General features: G+C 31.7%; 1 protein-coding gene across 2 annotated transcripts in view; it reads right to left on the reverse strand.

The window, feature by feature from the left end:
- The window catches only part of LOC115883822 (BTB/POZ domain-containing protein 1-like), a 123,799-nt gene that overhangs the window by 63,411 nt on the left and 32,476 nt on the right, over nucleotides 1-27,912 (reverse strand). Inside the window, exon 1 of one of the 2 annotated variants that reach the window (XM_030902228.1) lies at nucleotides 15,519-15,622. The exons of the other annotated variant lie outside the window; for it this stretch is intronic. The gene's annotated coding sequence lies outside the window, so the exon portion shown is untranslated. Of the gene's footprint in view, nucleotides 1-15,518; nucleotides 15,623-27,912 lie in introns of those variants that run through there. 2 annotated transcript variants of the gene reach the window in all.

Here is a 27,912-nt window from a genome sequence, read left to right on the forward strand (position 1 = left end):
CGTATAGTTTATACTTTAAAAAATTCAAGTCAGTTTATTTCAGGGTCAAATCGCTTAAAATAAGATATAAAACTATTTTTTTTTGTATGCCAAAATAAGCATTTTGATGTATGGAAGACGTGTATCAGATATACCATCAGAGATATTTTGAAAAAAAAATAGAAAATTTTACCACCCTGTATCTGAAAACTTAAGATGGTTAGGACATATCTTCATATGAAGTTTTTTTTTCTTAGAATAGGCACAAGAAGCACCTCCTTAAATATTAGCATGTCATTAAGGATCACCGTGTATATATATATTTGGGACAATACGCAGCTTGGGACAATACACAGCTCGGGAAAACTAATACACAGCTCGGGATCTCTACTACCAGAAATCAACAGAAGAATTAATTCAGCATGGAGTACTTATGGAAGAAACTCAACCATATTCAAATCTAAAACGTCTCTTTACCTAAGAATCTCTTTTAAGAAGAAAACATTCGACCCATGTATACAACCAGTCATAACTTATGTATGGGAAAACTGGATACTTAAAATGGACATTATAAGGAAACTGCAGGTCGTACAACGGCCAACGGACTGAAATATGCTGGGAATAACCAAGAAAGACCGTAAAAGAATAGAGTGGATACGACAAAAGACCGAGGTAATAGATGCCATCAACACAATAAAATCCCTTAAGTGGCAATGGGCAGGACACCTAAATGGACAGCAAAAATTACAGCATGGTACCTACGATGAATCAAGAGACTTATAAGAAGACCATACTTGAGATGGAACTATGATATTAGGAAATTAGCAGGGATAACTTGGGCCCGTATAGCCAAAAATAGACAACAATGGGTGCAACTACAAAGAGAGTATCTAAGTATGTGAGAGAGGCTAGACCATAATTGGAAATGGTTGATTAAGCTGAAAATGATGATGATAAAGATAATGATTATCCCCATATCCTTATTCCCTCATTGGAGGATATTCATTAATATGAACTCACGCTGGGTTAATGAACGTTTGTTAAATAAATTATAATTTAACGTCGCCTTTACAATTATGACAAATGCATATTTAGGTAGTAGGGCATCAATAGACACGAACAAAAGTTCTAAACAAATATAATTTATTATCAAAGTTATTTACAGAGAAAATATTTATACTGGATACGTAAAATGTGTATGTAGATTGTTCAAATGAGTAAGAGTCGATTCAATGTGAGAAATTAAATCGTGTAATTCGATCCACTAAAAAGAATTCTAATTCCTATCATTAACTGCCAGTGATTTACTTGCATTTGCATTTTAAAGTTTCCAATTTATTTTTTATCTATCTGAGATCGAAATCTCCCGACCAAAACTACAGATAAATATACCATTTTCACGGTTACTTTATGCAATATACATTTTTAAACGGTCGCTAATCTTAAATCTCCCGGACAATTAACGCCGACCGTCGTTTCCGAATCCGCCATTGGTCAACTTTTTATATTTCCAATTAAAATAAATTAATTTTAGATGCCCTTTGCACAACCACCTATCCGGCCATCCCAGAAATCTCGGCTAGCCGTGACCGTGCGCGCGTGACCCACTTTACCAGCAAAACAAAAGAAATTCTATTATTTGGATCAGCGTCGTATAGATAAACAGTTTTTTCTTAGTATGATCTTAATTAATTGGGAAATTGGGTTTTGGTTAAGTATAAAGGTGATGAAAGGTGGGGTCCATGATGATAAATATAATAATTATCAAGGTTTTGATACGGATATTTATGAATGGTGTTATTTTTTACATTATACTCTAGATTTTTGGTACTTATTTTCCAGTCAGCACAAATACCAAATTTCATACAAACGTAAGGGGAAGGAGGAAAAGCGCGGTTTTAGGACAGGGGTAATGGGGGTAATTACCCCCCCCCCTTTAAAACTAAAATGAAACCTTCCCCTTTAGCAATTTATTATTATACAGGGTCCGGCAAGAGTGCGTCGGGTATTTGTAGCTCCTAAAATAAAAAAAAATGGAATTTTGTTTAAGTGCAAGCCTAAAGTATGTACTAGGATGTATTTGAGAAAAATATTTTAACTGTTATAGGGTGGCTCAAAATAGCGTGAGTGGATCAGGATATTTTTTTTTAAACGGAACACCCTGTATATTATTGCATTTTTGGCATTCTTTCAGATCACTTTATATAATCCGAAGATATGAGTAAATATATTTCGATGTTTCAGAGATATTAATAAATAAATAAAAAAATATGTTTTTTCAGCTTTTCTTAAAAAATATTAAAAATACAAGAACTGTACTGAAATCAAAATTATATTAGATATTTACTTTAGATGGTATGTACTTACTTTACTATAAATATGGTAATCGTAAATCATACAGGATGTTCAAAATTCTACGCCATACTTTCTAAAATATAAAATAATTTTTCTTCGTTTTTTAAATGGAACACCCTGTATATTATTTTTTCAGTAGATGGAGAATTAAAAAATGAACATTTTTTGTATTTACAGTATTTCAAATTTTTTAACTGTTTTGCAGATATTCGCGGTTTTATATTTCATAAGGCATTTTCCACAGTAAATTTTTTTCAAAGCCACCTATGACTATTCTCTCTTATTTTACCGTTGAAAGAGCCGAATGAAATATACAGGGTGGTCCGAATTGTATTCCGGAAACTTCGTCAGCATATTCTGCAGATAAAAATAAGTAAAAAAGTTCGTATAAATGTATGTCCTAAAATGCTTAGTTTCGGTGATACAGGGTTTAGAAGTTTCATATTTGTTTCGATTTTTTCCAAATAACTTCTGAATTAACATCAATATTTGGATGAAAATTGGTGTCTGGGAGTTTTTTAACATAAGAAATTTGATTTTGATGTCAATATGACTCCTATTTGTAGGGGGCGCCACCTACATGTGTTTTAACTGTGTTGAAGAGTAATAACTTTTTGTCCGTATCTGCATAAAACGGATGGCCGAGCGAACGAACAAACGAACGACCGCATGCGTTCGGTCCACCGTCCAAATATACCGAATTCCATTCGTTCGCTCGCTCGTTCGTTCGTTCGTTCGGTTGCGCACCTTTAAATAAAAAAATGCTCATTTTTTAACTCTCCATCTAATAAAAATGTAATATAAAGGGTGTTTGGTTTGGTTGTAAAAAACAAAGAAAATTTATTTTATATTTTGGAAAGTTTGACGTAGGATTTTGAATATCCTGTATGATTTAAGACTACGATATTTATAGCAAAGTAACAAAGTAAGTACAGACCATCTAAAGTAAATACCTAATATAGTATTGATTTCAGGGCAGTTCTTGTATTTTTAATATTTTTTTTATGACAGACTGAAAAATATATATTTTTTATTTATTTATTAATATCTCTGAAACTATTGAAATATATTTACTATATCTTAGGATTATGTAAAGTAATCTGAAAGGAAGCCAAAAATGCAAAAATATACAAGGTGTTTCATTTAAAAAAAATCATCCCGATCCACTCACACTTTTTTGAGCCACTCTATAGAGATTAAAATATTTTCCTGTATTTTCCTGAAATACATTCTAGTATGTATACAGGGTGGTCCATCGAAAACGTTCCGCAAGGCATAACGGCCAGGATATTTTTTTTTCACAAAATCCAAAAACACGTCAATTTTGTTTGTAAGGGGGACAACTTTTGCCCCAAAAATGATTGCAAAATCTTCAACCCTCTAAGCGGGGTTTATCACGAGGTGCACACACAAAACCCTCAGAAATTGAACGTGTGGGCTGGTATTTTTGGAAATTCTATTTTAGGTCAGTTTAACGATATTGAGAAGAACTTCAACGCACAAGTCACAGAACAGCTATCTAGCAACTGCCGCACCTGATCGTTCAACCTTGTGGCAAGTGAAAAAATGCGTAAACATCTAGAAATAATAAGAAAAAACAGTAAATTGGTCGAAGGAATTTATCCTTATCATTTACTCTGATAAATGTTTAAATAAACTTTTCAAATTTCAATCCTTCATATTTTCTCAATGACTCGACCGATTTTCAAAAACGAGGCGGGGAACTATAGAGAATAGAAAGCTCTTCTCATTCCCATTTGAAAAAAGTTGGGGGATGACACTCCCGCTTAGAGGGTTGAAGATTTTGCAATCATTTTTGGGGCAAAAATTGTCCCCCTCACAAACAAAATTGACGTGTTTTTGAATTTTCTGAAAAAAAAATTACCTTGGCCGTTATGCCTTGCGGAACGTTTTCGATGGACCACCCTGTATACTTTAGGTTTGCACTTAAACAACATTTCCAAGTGTTTTATTCTAGGAACTACAGATGCCCGACGCATTTTAGCCGGACCCTGTATAGTGGTTGTAGGTAAAATGTGATTAGATTGTAATAATATAAAGACAAAGAAAAATTTGCAAATGTTATAGCTTAATAAGTTTTTTTCTATTATATTTATAAAATATATCAATTTTTAAATCATTCTAAACAATATTGATTGTGGTTTAGCTGTTCAGTATTTTATAGAATTTGCTGAAGATGGAATGTTATAAAGTCTAAGAACTGATCAAATATGAAATATTATAAAATCTAATATGAGCACCTTAAAACTATTACTAAAAACGTGCTATTTATTAATAATACTGAAAGCATTAGAAAATGGTCAATAAGAGCCTACATATGAATTGATCAACATTGTTTCAGCACTATTTGTTTTTTTGTTTTGTTATGAATAAGTTTCTCGGATTTCTATGACAACCTGAAATATCCTTCATAACGCAAACATACGCTCGTATTTTCAAATATATAAAAATATATTATTAAATATATATTTTTATATACTTGAAAATACGAGCGTATGTTTGCTTGTACATTTCCAAGGAATTCTGTTTAAGCCTGAATAACAACACGTAAATAAACCTGACCCGCCAAGGCTAGATTTTATTAAAGGAACGCTCCAGAAAACAGAATTTAGGTCACGAGCGATCAATACCGACAGGGTAGATTTGGAAATTGTTGCTCAGGCATAGGCACAACGAATCTTATTTAATTGTATTTTCTTTGCTTTCTGAATCCTAGTAATGTTCCCTGTAATGTTTGGAATAACCAAATGTAACACTACATTTATTTATTACTTAGTAACATGATGCATATGTTATGGCTAAATGTTGACTTGGTTATAGTTTATACACTAGCTGGAGAGTGTATTTAACTAAGTCAATATTTGTTTATTTTTGATGGAATATGATTATTTTACTAAAATAGCTATGAATATGTAGTAGTATACCGGGTGCATATCAAAAGTGGCTCACCCCTATAACTTTTTTATTCTGTCACATTAAAAAAATGAGATTTGGTATGTTAGTATATGACACAAATTAGGATTGATTGACGTATTTAATTGTTTTTGGTCACTTCCTGTTTCATCGGAAATGACTACAACTTTTGATTTTTAAGTGACACCTCGGTATTTTTTTTGTCTCTTCAAAATACTATTAAGGTTGCCTACCACTCAAACAAAGACTTTTCTAGATTATTTCATTTTTATGATTTAGTGTGTAGTACAGTGGTATTATTTGATAAAATCTAGGTGGCTGTAATATGTCTGACGTTTCTTTAACACAGCTGTCTAATTAGTCCAACTTTAACAACTAGTTATCATTTTGTGTTAGTTAAAAGAGAAAAATTCACAGAGTTTTTTACATTATTCCATAGAAAATGACACTCTGAACAGAATGACATATCATATGGCAATTTTTGACATTTTCGAATATGGTTTATATGAAATTGTAACTTGCGGTTCGTAACGAAAATTTGACTCCAAATACCAAGTGTTTGGTATCAAATTATTCGTAAAAAATGCTTTTTGCAAATATGCTAATGATAATAATAATAAATACAATAATAAATACAATTTGGGCGTCTTTTAACTAGCCAGGAAACAAGAAAGATTAGACGATCATATCTATTTTTCCAAGGCTCCTTGAATAAAAATTAGCGTTTTTTACACAACTATGCCACTCTAGATTGACATTAGAATACGATTTTTGTTAAAGCAAAATTTTAATTTTTTTTTAATACGTCAATCAATCCTAATTTTAGTCATATTATATTAACATACCAAATCTAGTTTTTATCTGAAAAAAATAAAAAAGTTATAGGGGTGAGCCACTTTCGAGACGCACCCGGTATATTCCAGCTAAAATGGATACTTGGTTACATTTACAATTAACTAGCTATTTGCAAACTACTTAAAAGTGCTGTTATTTTGAAATATTTTATTTCAGCTGGAGAGTTTGTACAGGGTGTCCCACTAAGAATAGCTCTCGGCTGGATCTCAGAAAGTATTAGCCGTAGGGGCTGCGGAAAAAAATATTTATAACTAAAGAGGCTATGGGAAATTGCTGGAAATTATTTTCAAGTTTGTAGATCGACGCTAGGGGGCGCAACTACAACAAAAAATAAGGAAATGGAGTTTTTACACAATTTTGCCTAGATAAGGCGTACTATAAGTAATAGCTTCATAATCTTCAGTATATTTTGAATATTTTTTGTTAGAGCCATTTTCCCCTATCTATCAAAATAAAGTGGTGGGGGAAGGTTAGATCTGTTTTTATTTAAATATTAATAAATCTAGACTGGATAATCGGAATCCATCAAGCTAGGGCTCGTTTAAAAGAGCGTTTCTTATTCTATATTGTACCATATAAACAATAATAATAAGGTTTTGAACGTAGACGCTAGGGGGCGTTGTCTTACAATTTAACAAATATTGCGCGTTTTTTCAAAAAAATTAAATGCAATAGTATATGTAATTTTAGCTGATAGTAAAGAGTAGTAAAAGCTTAAAAAGTTAGCGAAAACCGTATCTTGATATCTTTTTTCAAACCGAAGATATTAGCAAAATTATAATAAATACCAAAAAATTAGCCCTTAATTACATTATTTTTACAACACGGTATCAGTAGCCCTCTTAATTATGCCCATTCTAACAAAAAAAATAAGATAGAAACAGTTAGTTTATTTTAAAATCGACGAAATACCAGAATACCATAATATACCAGCGGTTTTAATATCTAATAATTAAGATACTAATGACAGTGAACAAGAAACGATGATTCAGTGAAGTTATGGTAGGCTTTGGAAAAAAGTTGTTTTTGACGTAATAGTATAAACGTCAAATTGTTATTAGATCAACATTTTGATAGTCATATCAGCGTTTTTTATATTTTGATTGCTTTTTCAAAATGCCAACAACTTCAACTATTTCAAATAATAAAGGCATCGGTCGTTCTACAAACTTGAAAACAATTTCCAGCAATTTTTCATAGCCCCTTTAGTTATAAATATTTTTTTCCGTAAACCCTACGACTAATACTTTCCGATATACAGCTATTCTTAGTGGGACACCCGGTACATATGTTACGCACAATACTCGAATTCGGGTAATGCCCGAAAAAAATGCACAGAACTAGTTTTAAGCAAAAACTATTTCCCAAACCCGAAATTGTACATTTAAATGGGTATTGCGCATTACGAAATAGTCAAAACTGGTATTGTGCATTTTGAATTGCGCAAAACTAGTTTAGTGCATTTCAAAATGTTCAATATGTACTAGTTTTGCTTGTCCTATTTAATAAATAACGCCCTAACACAAAGGATGGATTGTTTATGAAGGTGTTTGATTCAAATATGATTAAACTGACAATAAAATACTTAAAAAAAATAAAACTTTATTCATAAATATTTTATAAATGGATAAATACATAATAGTATAGGTACCTATATGAATATATTTATACAGTAGCATTATATTATTTATTTGAACAGGAACTTGAATATGGTGGCACTTAGAGTTGCAAATAACATTATTTTTTCTACAAGAACACTCTCTATTAATACATTTTTTCATACACATGCATGAAATAAAACCTTGTGATATTTCCGCTTTATCGCCAACATTGTTGCTGTCAATAAAAAAATTATTATCAGCTAATTGAAACTCATTTCTACAATAAAGTTTTTGTAAAACTCCAGTCGTCTTCCTTGCTAATTTGTAAAACCTATCATCAGCCGATTGTACAACTGCCATTACATTTCGTGGTGCTATTTTTTATTTTATTTTCATGGTGGCTCGATCTACGTCTGATATTCGAACAAGAACATTGTCCCCAATTAGGGCTAGTTTAATTTTTTTATTTGATTGTGCAAGCATTAAGTTGGCTTATAATTCCAAACCTCTTTTAGCGTATTTGTAGCTCATATCACAGGAAAATTCGTTGATTACTTTTAAAATACTACAGGTTACATGATTTTTTCCATTACATTTTGAGCAGTTTTCTACAACTTAACCAAATAACGAACAGAAACTAAACAAACTGCTAGTCCTACTTTTGGCCGTCTTATTTAAAGAAAACGAGCAAAACTAGTATTGGTCATTTTGAAATGCACCAAACTAGTTTTGCACAATTTAAAATGCACAATACTAGTTTTTGCTATTTTATAATGTGCAATACCCGTTTAAATGTACAATTTCGGATTTGGGAAATATGTTTTGCTCAAACCTAGTTCTGTGCGTTTTTTTCGGGTATTACCCGAATTCGAGTATTGTGCGTAACACATACCTACACTATTCATTTGCCTTGGTTAATGCCATTATTTTATACTATTATTTTAATATTAACAAGTTATTTTATTTTAGTTAGTTCGTATAATAACCTTTTGTGATTGTGGCTAATATGATGACTCCATTAGAGTTTTAGTCACTCAAAATGGTAAAATTTTAGCTAGTTTATAGACTAATAAAATGATCTCTCTGTTCAGTGAACTTTACTTCCAGTGTAAGTGTGAAATTTTCTTTTTATTTCGTTTAAATTGCTTGTGCTTCTGCACGTATCTACTTATGTCGATTTGTCAACATACACGTTAATGCTTTACTAAAAGCGATAACAATTAAACTTTTAGTAACATAATCGAGGGCGCAATTTTTAAATTCATTGCTACCAACCATGGACATATTCGGTGCCGAGCTGACTAACTGAAATTTAAATTTCCCGCTGGGGATTCAGGTGGTAGTTCGGCTATAAAAAATGTCAAGTTGCCACTTAGTTATTTATTTCCTTATTCCTTTATATTTTTATTATTTCCGTTATTCGTTTTGACACTTTAGTTTTGTATTACGAAGCTTAAACATTTTTACAGCAGAACTTGCAGTCGAATATTGTTCTTTTTAGAATCTCTTTTAGTGCGAAGTGTACAAGATAGCTTAATAGCTACCTTATATTTCTCATCGCAACCTTATTAGAATATTTTGAACGGTAAAGCGGTAGTAATGGCCCTTTATGCCCCTTAAGTGATGTTAAGGAGGCGAGGTGTGTTGATGTAGATAATAACTGTTTATATATTTAATAATTAATTTATTTTTGTTTCCTAAAATATTTTGAGTAAAAGAAAAGTTATTGCTTATTAGTATATTAAAACAAAATTAAAGAAACATTAGTACCTGAATAATCCTTTATATTTAAAAGTAATTAAGCTAGATTAAAATTACTAATTGTTTACTCCTGGTTAGATTATAGTTTTAAGATAACCCGATTAAAGACACAAAATATATAATAATAATATTTGTGTCTGTCAATTGCTAAAAATCCTGCTACTAAAAATTGACCATCCTGTATAATGCAGTTCCGTTGTTACCTAACCTACCTGATAAACGAAATTTGGTACTGACTGTAATGATTGCACTGGAAGTATTTATACCTTATAATCGAAAAAAAAATGGCATCAACGACCACTGGGGAATGACAATCTACTATAATTTTGGCGAGATTATTCTGTAGACATCATTTAAAACTATTTTCAAAAAAACATTTTTCCCGAATTTTGAACTAAACCATTTATAAATAATTTCTACTGAATATAAAAAACCTTCTTAAGATCAAGTGGCAGTAAGCGCCATTAAAAAATAAAGAAGAGTACGGGCGAAGTCAATTACATCTAAGGCATCATTCCTCAGCCATCTTTGACGCCGTTTTTTCTATCTTATTTCTGGTATATTTACGGCAAGAATTTTGAAAGTTAAAAATATAAGCTTTAAAATTGTTCATATGTGCATTAAAAATTATTAACGATTTATATTTCTTAACATATATGCAAAAAACAATAGTTTAATTAAATACGTGTTTGGTGAAACACCATAAATTCGTTCATTGTTATATTTTATCTGACAAAATGTTATAAATTTATTTTCCAGGAAAATTAATCAAATTAAAATAAAAACACATGTATAATAATAAATTTTTAGCGATTTCATACCTCTTAAATATCGTAAAAATCGTAAACTAATAATAAGCAACTTGTAGCGTTGTTATAGCCGCACGTACCGGAAACAGACTAAATTTTCTTTGCCAATTTACTGACTGGATTTCTAGTTTGGCGGTAGAAAAGATCTTTCTGATAAGCAATATCTTGCTGTTATCAATACTTTTTTATTGCACATTAATAAGAAATTAATATTTTTTCGCACTGAAAATCTCTGAGATGTATTTATTATTACATTCTTATTTTTGATAAAGGCATCCATTATTGCCAAAGAGACCTGGTTTATAAATCTCTTAAAATTACCACAAACACTTAAAATTTTAGGGTGGCCGTTTTTCGTGCCGGTTAGTGTGTGTAACATTAATACCAACTTTTACCCCTAAAATTTTATTCCATTCGTTAAAAGCACTTGGAAGAAAATTCTAATAAATCGAAAAAAAATGAAGGCTAATCGCCCTATAGCTAGGAAACAAATTCGGAAGATGGCACATGTTCTTTAAAACACCCTGTACAGGGGGGCGCCCCTCATACAAAGCGGAGGCTCCGGGGAGAACGACAGTTCGTTAGGTTAATTCAGAGCACTTTTTAAAAATACAGAGAGTTCTATAGGGTGTCCCTAAAAAAAGTTACATATAAAAGTTGAGTTTTTTGTAATGGAACACCCTATATATTAATTGATTTTTGGATTCTGGGAGAAAAATAAAGGTGAGTTTTATTAGAGAAGTAATGACTAAAATGTATGGTTTTTGATATATTTAACATTTTCCAAAAATAAAAAATATTTTTTAAATTACAATAAAAGCTACCTAAATTGAAATTTGTCCAGTATAGCCTAATATCTAGTTAAAATAACTATTGTACTTTTAATCAAATTAAAACTTGACCCAAAAAGTTATACAGGGTGAGACAAAATTATTATTGAACATTAGTCACCTCTAAAAGCAAGTTTTTATTTTAAATGGAACACCCAGTATATTATTCCAATATTCAGTGGGGAATTCATGTCTCTTCAAAATACTATTAAGGTTGCCTACCACTTAAACAAAGACTTTCCTAGATTATTTCATTTTTATGATTTAGTGTTAGTGGTATTATTTGATAAAATCTAGGTGGCTGTAAAGGTGTGTATTCATTATCCGAACAAACGAACGAACGAATGAAAGTGCGGTATATTTAGACGGGGAACGAACGCATGCGGCCGTTCGTTCGTTCGTTCGCTCGACCATCCGTTTCGAGTCGGTACATCAAAGGCGTTCGCCAACAAATGCCTCCGGTCTTCTCGTGCGGTTTTATCGTACGGTCCCCGTCCATACCACTAGCGAACATTCGTTCGTTCGTTCGTTCGTTCGTTCGGATAATGAATACGCACCTTAATATGTCTGACGTAGCTGTCTAATTAGTCCAACTTTAACAACTAATTATCATTTTGTGTTAGTTAAAAGAAAAATTCAAAGATTTTGCAACATGCGCAACTATCATAGGCGTATTGAAAATATCAGACACAAGTCGGCGGTTGTCGACAATTACCTGTTTTTTTTAGATTTTATATTAACTTGTGGCGTCATTTGGAAGAACTCAATAGAAATATAAAAAAACTAAACCTTGTTTGTTGGAAAGCAATTTGACATTCGTGGCGTCGCACGGTGGGGTATTAGCATGAAAAAGGTGATCGAAATTCGAAAAAGCAAATGTGTTTAAGATTTCCCCAAAAAAGATAAATGATAAGTTAAATCATCTCTGCCATGAATGGCGTTGCTATGGGTGTGTTTAGTTGCATTCATTTGTTTCAACGAAACGTCAAAGTTGTTACTTCTCACAGATAAGAGGTAAATGGCTAAATTTTATGTTTAAGATTATAAATTGTTGTTGTTCTTGTGCTCTTTTTACGTTTATATTATTGTTTTGATTGAAAATGGCTCAGCAAGCTGCAGGTATGTATTCTACAAAAACGTATTATTTATTTTGATATTCTCTATATTAACGATTTTTTTTGCAACTAAAAGTTATGCGTTCAGAAAATTTGATTAAATTTGTGACATTTTTAGTATACTTAGAGATTTAGTTGCGCATTTCGAAGAATTCAGCATATTGTCTATATACGTTTTACTTAGTAAACATTGGGCTTTCATACAGTAAAATAAAATACTGCGACCTTGCTGATAAAATGAGAAAAACATTCTTGGTTTCCTCTAATTTGCCAATCAGTGATATACTAATGCGAGGTGTAAACCGCGATGGCATTGTTGTGTACAAAGCGATCGCATTAGTGCCATTAGCAGTATAGCACAATTTGGCATTAGTAGCGACTTTAGTCGTATGGGCATTCATATGGGCGGATCAGACGTAGCATTAGTATTATTAGTTCCGATATTACTACTGGCATTAGTGGCATTGACCGTGGAAACACTGGAACAGTGATTTTTCTGTCTATTTTTAGAATCGACGAATTATCCTTTATTTTGTTCATATTATTTTCTCTTTAATTGAAAATAGCAATAATTTATATAAGGTCTGCATAAAAAAATTTCGATCAACTATCTGTGTCAAATACCCCACTGTGCGTCGTCAGCACTCCGGCAGTCTAACGTAAATGTATCATTGATCGCTATTCACAAATATATTCCAGAGACGTATAGTGTGATGGCTTTTTGTAAAAGTGAAAAATTTAGTGAGGAAAATATTAATGGATGGAGATGAACGTGTGCGGATTCGTGAATGGTCACGATCACGGTCACAATACTATGACGGATTTTGTTGTGCTGAAAATAAGCAGCAAAATATATTATCGATTGCAGCAACTATACCTAGTTTACATTCAGTATGTCCAATTAATATAGAACATTATACCTATGCATACCTTTAAAAATTTGCTACCATTATATTTTGATAGTTGAGTTTTTGAAATTATTTGTTAGATTCTTAAACAAAACAGACCCATAATAATTCAAATCTTTATCATTCAAAACTTCCAAGAATTATGAAGTAATCTCACGTCAAAATTTTTTAAAATTATTGCATGCCTTAAGTATTTGCAAAGTTAACAAAATATTTCTTTGCGTACCTTGCAATTAATATATTTGGTCCAATTTATCAGTTCTGCATCATATCCGAAATTTAGATTTACATAGTCCTTCCTTTGAGTTCTCTTGCCTAAAATCTATATTGTCTTCCCTAACATTTTAAATATAAATGATTGAAACTCATACAAGTTTACCATAATTTAAACTTAAGATAGTCCCTAAATATAACACCTAATTAATAAATATTAACTATTTCTAGTTATTTTTAATCATTTGATAATTCTGATAAAAACACGCTTGATTTTTTTATTTTAGGAATCATACGGGCTATAATCATTAATATGACTATATTAACAATACTTAAATTAAAATTGGAGGAATGCTACTGTATTACAATAATTGTAAAACACGTATATAATAATAACTCGGAATAATATTATTATTTAAAACTGCTCATCGCGTTATCGATGTCGGCGTCTTGTCACTTTTATTTAGTCTTGTCACTATTATTTTATTAGCCGTTTAGGTATAGTTTGATTTCAGATAATGCATATTTTAATGTGCCATTTGTGTTTTTTTTATTGGATTTTTTTGGCATATTTGGTATATTCTATGAAGTGATTTTAAGTGCTCCTGTCCATTTTTCAGTTATTAAAGTGCCTATATATATTTAGATACATTTAAAATGAATTAATTAGTGTATTATCAGTTTGTTTATATTTTATGAAATATATTTTTTCCCATTAAAATAAACATAGATCACCTAAGAAACCTAGATCACTAGCTAGCCATTTTTAAATACAGGGTGTTAATTAAGTATCTGGCCAAACTTCAGGTGGTGATTCTTTGAGTGTTTTAAGGTAAAAAGTTCATATAAACATGTGTCCGGAAATTAAATAATTTTAAAGATAGGGTTGTCAAGGTATTTTCTAATAGACCTTTTTTATTAATATCTCAAATATCCGTTGGCCGATTTTGTTGAAATTTCGCCATGTTGTGAACTTTGATAAGTTAGCACTAATTAAATGATAATTATTATTTACTACAATATTCAAAGGATAAAAACTTATCCCAATAAATATTTGGCAACGCCTTGGATTCATTTGCTTTTACGCCTGTTGGCGGTGGAAACCATTCAAGCTTTTTCTTTGTCCTAAGTTGTTTAAAAAAATAATAATCATAAAAAATATAGGTCCTAATAGCCTAAATTTTAGCAAAATGCATAAGCAGATCCGATGAGACCCGAGTTATTATGTTTTGGAACTTAATGATTTAATTAATGATTCCCTTTAATGCATTTACCTATCCTACGCGCCAAGAAAATATATTGCATCAGTCTAAATTTATGATTTATGTGATTCCGCTCTTTCACGTATAATTTTCTCCTTGCTTCTCATACGAAAAGAGTTAGATTAAAATAGCCAAACTGTACCTAACAACCCATATGCCTTGAAGCATATTCTTTTTTATAATAATATGAGCTTTCTTTATCCGCCGGCTCAGACAAACATCCATATCCATACAATAGTTGGCCCACACACACACACTGATAAATTACTAAGACCTCATTTCGGCCCTCAAACGTCCTTGCTCTATTCGATGATCAACGCCGGCCAAACTATCGACTTACGTGTTGACAAGTTAATTAGGTCAGGTTATTGAACTCGTGTTGCATCGAGCATGTCGTTTTTTCAAAGACGGGTCCCATATAAATCCGACCAGAAGTATTTTCAATACTAAAAAAAACTCAGAAATTTGCCGAAAATGCAAACTTATTGCTGCAGTTGGTGAATGCAATGTGCATTCACCAATTAATAGAATACTTAACTGCTCCTGATTTTATCTAGTCTAGGTTTTTATAGGGATATGTTAAAGACCATTAAGTCTATGTTAAAGACAGTGTTTACTAAACTTGTTTACAAGTTTTAAAATTAAAATCAAAATTTCTCGAAATTAAATTTATAAAAATAGTAATTATTAATAATAATAATTAATTATTAACTATATTAAAAATAACTAATTTTTATACACTTTAATATGCAAAAATAGTAGGTATAATTAAACACCTGATAGGCAAAACACCATAAATTCATTCAGTGTTATTTTTACTTGACAAAATGTTATGATTTCTTCCAGGAAAATTAAAATAAAAACACATTTACATCGTAATTTTAGCGGTTTCTTACCTTCTCTAAACTAAAGCAGAGTTTATCACAAAATGTATATTTGTATTGTGTAGGAAAACACAGGAAACTAATAATAAACCACTAGAGTTGTTATTTGCTATAGCCGCGCGTCCCGAAAACAGACTAACTTTTCTTGGCCAATTTACTGATTGGTTTTCTAGTTTGGCGATAGAAAAAATCTTGCTGATAAGCAATATCTAGCTGTTATCAATACTTTTTTATTGCACATTAATAACAAATTAATAATTTTTCGCACAGAAAATCCCTTAGACATTTTTATTTTTAGATTCTTATTTTTTTATACAGGGTGAGTTTCCTAAGATGTTCTCTATGGGTATCTCGGAAACTACTGGAGATAGAGAGTCGGTTAAATGGGGAAAGAATTGCAGTTTTGTGGGGTCATAAACATGCGCCTTTCAGATTTTTGAAAAAGTTCATGGCTTACTAGATATTTTGAAAAAAACAAATTTCGGCTATTTTAAAAATTGTCCCTAATTCCATTATAATTTATTTTAGACAAAAAGTTTTCAGATAAAAGTTGTAGATAATCACATCCTTAATGAGATTGTGTCCTCCGTTTTTTTTTCTAAAGCCTGTCATTTTTGACATATTATGACACAAACATATGTTTTTTTAAAGGGAAACCATAGTTAGCCATGACTTCATAAAAAGTGCCATTTTTTAAGCTTTTTAGCGATATAAGCTATAATATGTTTCTTTCGAAAAATTACTGAGTTATAGCCAATTCTTATAATTTTTAAACAGTTTCACTTAGCCATGGAAACAAGTTCAATTGTCGTTGCTCTCAGAAATGTCAAATTATCACATCCAAACTTTATAAATTAAAACAAACAAAACTTGTAAATATGAATTTTTCTAATGAAGAAAAGCGTATAGGATTATTGGTTCGACTTTTCTTGGCCATACATTTTCGAGGATACGATGACCGGTGAACGTTACTTATTAGAAAAGTTAAATTTAGATCCTGATTTAGATACTTGCGCTTCAATAGAATGGTTCCAAAATGAATTTTATTATGACACTCTAATGACCCCTAATAATGAAAGAAATGTTAAGAATTATTTATATCATAATTATGCAAATTCAGGGATAGGAAGACGTGGACCAGTTGCACTAAGCGCTTTTAGATGCTCAGCGTATATGACGTTAATTTTCGCTGAGCGCGCACTTAATTAACGATTTCGATATTCTCGTCTGACGCGCTTAGCGTCTTTACTGATTGCGCTGAGCGCTTTGAAAACGGTTGCCTTAAAGGATCGTTTTGCTTGTCGAACTGTCAGTAAAAATCGAAAAAATTGATTTTGTGCGTTATCTTGCTCTTTAGTGAAAATTACTACTTCTTCTATAAATTCCTCAATAAGTAATTGATAATTTACGACTTGGCAGCTATAAATATTGTTCAAAACATCGAAAATGCTGAGAAGCGACTTCAACACTTCCCTCGTATAATAAGAATAATGACATATCCATAGAAAAATAGCTTGACATACCTCAACAATACATTAGAAATTGTGATGTTGCCAATATGTGCTCAACGCGTATCCAGAACACGATTCGCATGGCAACGAGAATACCAAAATCGACTGCCTTGTGTTTCGCTGATCGAATATCGAATACTTGCGCTCACCGCTTTGAAAGCGTAACGTTTTTATATCAAAGTTACAGAATACGGGCCCTGGGTCCTTAAAACAGACATTTTCGTTGTTAAAAAATGGTGTTTGTTTTGTTGTGTAGATTATATTCTACAATATTCAACTTTTATTTATTTAATTTCTAAATACGTACGACTACAATGTTCCTAAATAACAGACTAACCTACGATGTAGGTACAACTCGTATTAAAGGCTGAACATAGAAATAATAATAGATTTATTCATTTCGCATTTAACAGCTGATTTTTTTATCCAGCAACAATATCAAAGTTTCCATGATAGGTATTTAGAGTTAATAATCTTCATTTCTTTATCACGTGAAATATTCTTATTGTATTAAATGCGAAGAATTATATTCAAACATTCTTTTAACATCACCCTTACAATCAGTTGAACGCTTCATTTGAAATTCATTGAAATGTTATTATTTAGCATTGGAAGATAGTAGAATATTTTTATTCTCTAAATATGTAGTGAAATTATTAATAATCGTAGTTTTACCATAACAATGAAAGGATTTGAATTTTCTAGAATTATGTTGGAATTTGGAACACAGCTATTTTTACATGTCATATACAGAGTGTCCAAATATTCCGTGGACATAGAACTACTACGTATTTTTAGAATCAAAATAAGGTCATTGGACACAATTTACCGCTGTACAAAAGTACTTCGTTTGTCCGCTAGAGGGTATCAAACTTTAAAACAATAAACACATTTAAAGAAAACGTTATTCCGATTTGGATTGTTGCTAGTTGGAAAATATGAGTATCCTAAAATTTAAGTAGGGGTGGGGGTAGTTTTTATCCATGATACAAAGAAAACAAGGTATGATCGATAGCGGCTCCAATTTCGTCTAGTTTGCGCATATCAGCTGTGACGCAATTACACCACACAAAAAAAATCCATACTGTTCAATTGCCACTAATAAAAAAAGACCGAAAATAGGGAAGAATTAGGACATAACCTCAAAAGTTATGTCAAATCATTGAGCTTGACATTTTAAAAGAAATTTTCACATTTCTTATGTGTCAGCAGTTTGATGATTTGAAATTAGCGCGCGGAACGTGCCCTATATTATCACCTATGACGTAGTGACCAACCTGCGCAATATCATACCTTGTTTTCTTTGTATAATGGTTTTTATCCTTCCCTTACTTTTCTTGATTTTTGTGAAATTGTGAAAATCAAACGTTAAAGCACTTATGATACCCAAAATCTCATTTAAATCGGAATAACGATTCTTAAAATATCTGAAAAAATATGTTTATTTTTTTTTAAAGTTTGATGCCCTCTAACGGACAAATGAAGCACTTTTGTATAGAAGTAAATTGTGTCCAATGATCCGACTCATCCCATTGGAAAAACCTCCCTTACATAATATATGTATATGAAATTTGCTTAGAATCCTTCTCCATGCCTTCTCTGTTGAGGTTGGCGATTAATATGGCATATGACTCTCTGTCCAGAGCTTGGTGAATAAGGGTGTTTCCGTCGGTGTGGGTCCAATCTCTTATGTTACGTAGCCATGATTTCTTTTTCCTCCCTATGCTATGTTTTCCATCGATTTTTCCTTCTATTATGAGCTGTATTTCTTCATATTCTGAGTGCCGCATTATGTGCCCAAAGGAGGAAGTCTTTTTGATTTTAATTGTTCCTGTTAGGTGTGCACGAGTTTTCATTCTGTTTAAAACTACACAGTTTGTTGTTCTGGAGGTCCAACTTATCCTGAGCATCCGACGGTACATCCACATTTCAAATGCATTAAGGCGTTTGATGTGTTCTTGTTTTAGCGTCCATGTTTCGCATCCATATTGAAGCAGCGACCATATACCGTATGATCGAAAAAAAAACGGCGTCCAGTTTGCTTGGAAATGACGATCGATGACGTTTCCCATATAATTTTACATATAAAATGACAGCGATCTTCATTTCATAGCCATCGTTGACGCCGTTTTTATTCGATCATACGGTATAACATTTTAATGTTCTTAGCCTCGTAGGTATTGCTATTCTCGGATTGCATAAGAACTTCCGCATGTTGAGGAAACCAGCCCTAGCTATTTCAATCCTTCTTCTGATTTCCTTAGAGTGGTCTAGCTGGCTGTTTAATTCCCTGCCCAAGTAAATATATCTCTGCGTGGTCTCGAGATGGACGCCATTTATTATTATGTCGGTGTTTTCACTGTCTTGTGGATGCCTGTTGAAAATCATAGTTTTTGTCTTGACGGTGTTAATCTCTAGACTCATCCTGATACTTTCTTCTGTCAGTTTGTCCATTAGGGTTTGTAGCTGGTCTTCGAATTCTGCTAATACCACGGTGTAGTCTGCGTATCTTATGTTATTTATAATCTTCCCATTTATTTGGCCCCTTCTGGACAATTTTGAAGATATTTTCGGATTATATACTCGGCATAAACGTTAAACAATAATGGTGACAATATGCATTTCTGCCTAACATCTCTTTGTATGTCTACGTATCTTGTATTTCCTCTTTCTGTTCTGACACAGCCTTTGTTTAAAAATTTAAACGTGTTTTAAAAATTATTCATTAATTCCTCACCAAGAAATATGAAAAAAAGTTCCTATAAACATGGAAATCGAAATGCATAGTTTTGGAGTTACAGGATGTTAAACCTTCTTAAAATTATTTTTTTTTTGTAATTATACCTTAAATACCATTATTTTTTATTTAAAATTGCTGTAGTTGGACTAATAGTAATAATAACTAATAATAAAAAAAATTAATAATAATTTCGGTAAAATATATAATTTATTTTTATTTTTATTTTATTAATTGTGATTAATAAAATTGCGTTTATCTCATCAAAGAGGCCGAATTCGATAAAATATCAAGGGATTATTTTTAACTAGCATAAAACGGCCTATACATAATTTAAATATCAAAAGAAAAAAATTAGTGGTGCACATGTTTTTTTTAAATATTCCATAACCCATATGCACGTCCCTGGTGCATTTATCGACACTTTTTTAGCATTAAAATATGTAGCAATTATAGTAATTTTTACCCTCAAAATTTCAATTGAACAACACTAAAAGAACTTGGAAGAAAATTACAATTAATCGAAACATTATTAAGACCTTATTAAGACTTTAACATTCTGTAGCTACGAAACAAAGCAGAATTGGACCTATACAGGGTTGTTCACCACATACGACACGGAGTATTGAAGCTAAACGATTAGATTTTTACAAATTGTAAGTTTTGGGTTCGTTGAAGGTCTATAAGAGCTACAATTTAAAAATATTTTTACAAGATACAGAGTGTCCCAAATAAGTAAAAAATATTATAGTTGTATTTTTTTAAATGGAACACCCTGTATATTATTCTATTTTTGGTTTCTACAATTGAAATAAAGGTAAATTTGATTAAGGTTTATCACATTTAAACCTTACCGTTTTTAAAATATTTTCAATTTTATGAAATTGCAGTAAAAATTTTAAGGCTTTATTTCTCCCAGGGTATCAAAGTTTTTAATACTAAATATTTACTGAAGATTATTTATTGATCAGATATTGTGGTGCAATAATAAAAATTTTACTACCTTATACAGAGTGTTCAAAAATTTATATTAAATAATGACTATCTTTAAACGGCAATAACTTGTTTAATTTAAACGGAACACCCTATATATTTTACGTGAATCAGATGCACAATGTAATTGTCTATCAAATTGTATTATACCATTTTTCACCCATCTCTTGAAATTTTCGTAGAAAATGCATTTTCTTATAATTTAGACCTCATTTATCACTATACCCATGGAATATTGACATTTCAGATTTTTTTATAGCACTATAATATGTACAAAATGTACAGGTGGTAAATATTGCAAGCCCATTGGCATACAAAAAACTATTTAAATCTTTGTAAAAAAGTATACCAATTAAATATACCACCATTATTTCTTACAAAAAAAACATCAAAAGTTAGTTAATTACATACTTGTAAATTGTTTTAATTAATAAATTATTCTAAATAAATGTGGATTTGGCTCAGAAATCAATATAATAATAAGTTATGAAAATGAATGTCTCTGTTTTTATAAATAAGCATTCGTCAATAAATGAAATAAAATTTAGAAGATGTTACTATTTACCACACTGTAATAACTACACTAATACACACACAAAATTCAGTTTTTTAGTATTTGGAACAGTTATTACTTTAACGTAAAAAGTCAATTTAATGTAGTTTGAATACTGGGATCATATTAATTGGTCCTCTTTAACAAAAAATATTTAAACAGTTTTATTTTTATTTTTTAATTAAATAAGCGAACTATATCGACAATATTAGTATCTGTACCCTTTAAAAAATTGTTACATTGTTAAAAATAAGCTAAAATGTCAATATTCCATGGGTATAGTGATAAATGAGGTCTAAATTATAAGAAAATGCATTTTCTACGAAAACTTCAAGAGATGGGTGAAAAATGGTATAATACAATTTGATAGACAATTACATTGTGCATCTGATTCACGTAAAATATATAGGGTGTTCCGTTTAAATTAAACAAGTTATTGCCGTTTAAAGATAGTCATTATTTAATATAAATTTTTGAACACTCTGTATAAGGTAGTAAAATTTTTATTATTGCACCACAATATCTGATCAATAAATAATCTTCAGTAAATATTTAGTATTAAAAACTTTGATACCCTGGGAGAAATAAAGCCTTAAAATTTTTACTGCAATTTCATAAAATTGAAAATATTTTAAAAACGGTAAGGTTTAAATGTGATAAACCTTAATCAAATTTACCTTTATTTCAATTGTAGAAACCAAAAATAGAATAATATACAAGGTGTTCCATTTAAAAAACTACAACTATAATATTTTTTACTTATTTGGGACACTCTGTATCTTGTAAAAATATTTTTAAATTGTAGCTCTAATACACCTTTAACGAACCCAAAACTTACAATTTGTAAAAATCTAATCGTTTAGCTATAATATTCCGTGTCGTATGTGGTGAACAACCCTGTATATTAATATGAATAATAAATCTTATTTTTAGGTGAGGAATCTCCCCACGAAAGATGGTACATATTTTTTGAAACATCCTGTATAAGCGCAACCGCGGCGTAAAACAAGTGACTTCTCTATTTAATACGAAAGTAGTCTCTGATTTGACATAAACATAATAAATTTAGAAGATTAGTTGAAGAATATTACCTGATGTTACTTCATCTATATCAATATCAATGTTTGATATTGATATAATCAGAAACTCCGGTAAGTATTACATGATTACATATATCAGTGACCCCGTATTGATACATGAAAAAATTGGAAATGTTTGTTTTAACGATTTACAATGATTAACAAAATCTAAAAAGATTGTGTTTATTTAAAATAAATTCCCGACTGAAAAATTCAGCAAAATAAATGATAAAATGTTAGGTAAACATGTGCTTGCTGCCGATATAATAAGCTTATTGGCGTAACGTTTTAATATCAAGTACCCATACATATAAATTAAATTATTTATGTAAACTTTTTTATCATATATTTTTCCATATACGGGGTGTGAATTCTGCATATGAAAGAAGTTATACAGGGTAGAAATGAACAAGAAATCGCAAACTGCGATTAAATCGCAGCGATTCTAAAATCGCAATGGCAATCTGCGATTGGTTCTCATAGGAAACTGCGATTGCGATTTATTTGCGAGTTTCAATTTAGGCAATAATATCGCAACTATAGTAATATTGGTTTACTATAGTTGCGATTTGGGATTTTGCTGCGCTTTGCGATTTCTTCTAGTTGCGAGTTTCAATTTGGGCAACCAGTATTATAGCTGCGATTTGCGACTTTGTTGCGATTTGCGATTTTGCTGCGATTGTGATTTTGTAAACTGGGACCGTGATTTCTATCTGTGAGTTTGAATTTTTAGGAGTTGTGATTTGCGATATTGTTGCGAATGTAATTTTGTGGCCTATTGAAGCATTTTATAGTAAACCGCGATTGAATTTTATCTCTAATATTATTTATTTATAGAGAAGATATTATTTTCTAGGGCCACGATTATAATATACCGGGTATTTCTCAAGGGTGGTTTGCCCCTATAACTTTTTTATTTTTTCTGATAAAAAAAACAAGATTTGGTATGTTATGTAGAATGTTTAGGAGGGGAGTTAATCACCGCGACCTTACAGATCTATTGTGTATTCCCATTTCTTGAGTTATAACGAGTTAGAACTCATCATACAGTCTCAGGGCTTTAACAAAAGCCAGTATCTGAGACGGCTCCACAGGGGCCAGCTCTCCATCCTCGACATCAGCCGAACCAAAGTTCATGGCACGAATGACGACGATCATTCGTCTCGGCGCACTCAGTGATAAGGTGCTCTGGTGTTTCCCCATTTTCCCCACAGAATCTGCATTCGCCGTTGTTTCTCAGCTCAGCCTACTGAGGTGTTCGTTGAGTTAGAAACCCCGTGACAATCCGAAGATTGTTTAAATCAAAGAAAACCTTTGATTTTTCCCGGCCGTAAGTTCTGAGGAACTTTTTCGAGTATCTTAGACCGTTGGAGGACACCCATTCCAAGTTACGGATGGGGTCTTCCAATCTTCTAGATTCTTCAGTTCCGCTTTCAGTTGGTTCCCGTTTGGAAAACAGAACGGTTCTGGTCCAGTTAGTGGAGTGTTCGCTCCTTTCCTAGCTAGATCATTTGCTTTTTCATTGCCTTTCTATCCCTTGGTGAGCAAGCACCCAGAGTAGGAAGACTTTATTTTCTTTGCCTAATTTGGTATGTTAGTATATGACATAAATTAGGATTGATTGACGTATCAGTTGTTTTTAGTCACCTCCTGTTTCACCGGAAATGATTACAACTTTTGATTTTTAAATGACACCCTCTGTATTTTTTTACTTTATTCGATAGAAAATAATACTCTGAATAGAATGGCATATCATATGGCAACTTTTGACATTTTCGCTTAAAAAAATCGTACTTTAAATTTCAATCTAGAATGTCATGGCTGTGCTAAAAACAGTAATTTTAATCAAGATGCCTTGAAAAAATAGATTTGATCGTATATTGTTTTTCGCGTCTTATCCTGGACAGTTAAAAGATGCCTAAATCGTATTTTTAATCACATCTCAATTTTTTCAAATGGAACGAGGGTGGCTCATTGGCATATTTAGAAAAAACATTTTTGTTTTTTACGAATAATTTGGTTTGGTAAATATTCAAATCAATTCCAGTTGCAATTGGAGAATCGCAGTTTTGCTAATTTCTAATACAGGGTGAGTTTTAAATAAGTACAAATATTTTTAGGGCAGGCAGATCTCGATAAAAAAAACATATTTTCTCTTTACCGTTTTTCAAATAAATCCAAAATAAGCGAGTTATTTTACTTTACACTGAAAATTAAAAAAAATAATTTTTTGCTTAAATTTTGAGATCCACCGGATCTCTTCTAGGTTTTCATTCTTAAATTTAATCTACTACCTATGTTGCCATATTATCAAGAAATTATAATTTTTAAATAAAAACTAAAAAAAATCCAAAAAAATTTTCAAAAATTCCAAATTTTCAAACTTGTTTCTACGGTTGAATTATACTACCCTTAAAAATATTTGCACTTATATAAGACTCACCCTGTATAAATTGCTTTTAGGATTCTAAACATATTTTGTGTATGATATTCTATAACACAGTTTAACCTTTTTTTGTAATATTTAAATTTTGATTATGTTAATCAATTTAAAATTTATTAAGTTTTTTATGAAGCTTATTGTCAAATATAATTTGTGATACTAACGTAAAATTCCATATTTTTGTCAACTAGATTATTAGAGCATAATAGATTTTATGCGCCTCCTTCAAGTGAAAAAAAAACATTTTTTGGAAGTCAGCTTCGGGAAAATATTTTTTTCCCCAAAAAGTATGCGCGGTGGCGTTTTTTACAAGAGACAAAAAATGTAGTAAATTCTAGAAAGACCTTTTTTCGAAAAAAAAAATTGGTCGTCGGTTGAGTTGGAAAATATTTATAACAAAATTTTTGTCGGGGTGGGAGTATTTTTCACCCTTCCTGTACTTTTTATTGATTTTTGTGAAAATCAAATGTTAAAGCGCTTAGCAAATCATAGACGCCCAAAATCTCATTCAAATCGGAATAACGGTTCTTAAAGTATCTTGAAAAAATGTGTTTTTTTTTTGTTTTGATGCCCTCTAGTGGACAAACGAAGCACTTTTGCATAGAGGTACATTGTGTCCAATAAACTTATTTTGATTCCAAAATAATTTATGTTGGACCACCTTGTATATGATGAATAAAAAATAATTTCTCCTTGTCTATCAATTCAAACAGCTTTTCTTATAATGATTCTACTAAAACATATAAAATTATATTGTTCACATTTGTTTTAACAAGTTCTACTTTTATTTCTTCAACCTCTTTGTATGGAAATTTTTGGACAAATTTTTATGCGCATATTTCTTACATTCAGTCACAGATAGTTTGTTAGTTTGCGTTTTTAATTTAATGTCAAATTAACTTAATTAACACTTAATTAACTACAAATAATAAAGTCATTGTAAGAATTGTCTTAAGGCATCACCAAAAATGTTACTAAAACAAAAAGAATTACAAATAATAGTTCAATAAAATATATTGAATATGAAAAATACCTATATTTTTTATTTTTTATCATAATATAATTTATTTGTAATGGATATTTTTTCGATAATTTAATTTGTATTTATAGTAAGTTTAAGTAACTGAAGATCGCTGATCAATCATACTGAAGATAGCTGTCATTTTAAATTTAAATGGGAAATGTCATCGATCGTCATTTCCCAGCCAACTGGTCGCCGTTTTTTTTTCGATCATACGGTGTAATAAGGTGATATTTGGAATAATATTTTGAAATATGAATTTTTAAAGCATTCTAGACATACATATTGAAAGGATGAACTATAGTGGCCAGTATAGTAAAATAAAACACTAATTCACTACAATACATCAAATCACTTTACTTTTAAACACTGGATGCGCGTTTCGCTAACCATGTTAGCATCATGCTAGTTAGCACGGTGTCTGCTGATGATGCTGAAGTACGGCTAAACGTACGGCTGTAACGGCTAAAGTGTTGAAAACTACTATATTTCTACGAAAATTTATGTAGAGGTGGGGATACTTTTCACCCTTTCCGTACTTATACTTTTTCTTGATTTTTTTGTGAAAATTAAGCTTTGAAATGCTTAGCAAAACATAGGCACCCCAAATATCTCATTCAAATAGGAGTAGCGGTTCTTATACTTATTAATGATACAAGTTCGATACGAACATAATAATGAAACGTTTGATTTAATTTAAAATATCAGAGATATCTTCTTCTTAAAGTGCCTATCCTCTTTGAATGTTGGCTATCACATTGATCCATATTACTTTGTTCACTGCCGTTCTGAACAAAGCTGTTGACGTCAATCCGGTCCATGTTCGTAGATTTCGCAGCCACGATATTCGTCTGCGTCCCGCTGATCTTCTGCCTTCTATTTTCCCATGCAGTATGAGTTGGAGTAGGCGGTATTTCTCGTTCCGCATGATGTGTCCGAAGTATTCTAGTTTTCTTCGTTTGACATTTACCAGAAACTCCAACTCCTTGTTGATGCGATGTAGTACAGTCTCATTTGACACGCGATGCACCCACGAAATCCTAAGCATGCGCCGATAGCACCACATCTTAAATGCCTCCACACGCTTGCATGATGCGTCGGTAAGGGTACACGCCTCTGCTCCATTTAGAAGGGTTGAGAGCACGTAGCATCTCAGGATTCTGATTCTAGTGCGGACGTTGAGGGACAGGTTGCATAGTATATTTCGCATTTTGTTAAATGTCCCTCTCGCGATTTCGATTCGGTGTTTTATGTCGCGAGAGTGGTCCCAGTCTTTAATCAGGGTGCAGCCCAGGTATGCAACTGTCTCGGCCGCTGGGAGAACGATGTTGTTAGCAGTGAACTGAAAGTTGTTGATGTAGTTCTTGCTAATGATCAACGTTTGAGTCTTTTTGCAGTTTATCTTCATTCCGTATCTGCTGCATGTATTCGCCACTCGATCTATAAGCCTTTGGAGACCTTCAGCGGTATCGGCCAACAGAACGGTATCATCTGCGTATCTCAAATTGTTTACTATTTCTCCGTTTATTACCAGCCCATCCTCTGTGCCATCTAGTGCCTCTCTAAATAGATGTTCCGAGTACACATTGAATAGCAGAGGCAACAATATACAGCCCTGTCGCACTCCCCTCCTTACACTAAACTCTTCTGAAGTTTCGTTCTCGATTCGAACCACGGCCTTTTGTTGACGATAAAGTTTTGCTATTATCTCTGTATCTCTATCGTCTATTCCTGATTCCTGTAAAATCGAGATGAGTTTGACATGCTGGACTCTATCAAAGGCCTTTTCGAAGTCTATGAAGCACGCAAAGACATCTACATTGACGTCGCGTGCTCGTTGGATTAGGACTTGTATTGAAAACAGAGCCTCCCTGGTGCTCAATCCCTTTCTGAAGCCGAACTGAGTTTCACCTACGTTTTCATTTCTTCAGAGATATCCTCATAAAAATTAAAATTCAAAATTATCAGGTGCCCATATTAGTCGACGCCGTGGTAACCGTGCTTGTTGATTGTTTCCATTTTGACTTTGACAACTCAATTATTGATGTTCAATTTTGAGTTAAACGTTC

The sequence above is a fragment of the Sitophilus oryzae genome, unplaced genomic scaffold (assembly GCF_002938485.1).
Source record: "Sitophilus oryzae breed Bouriz unplaced genomic scaffold, Soryzae_2.0 scaffold_1_pilon_pilon, whole genome shotgun sequence".
NCBI lineage: Eukaryota > Metazoa > Arthropoda > Insecta > Coleoptera > Curculionidae > Sitophilus > Sitophilus oryzae.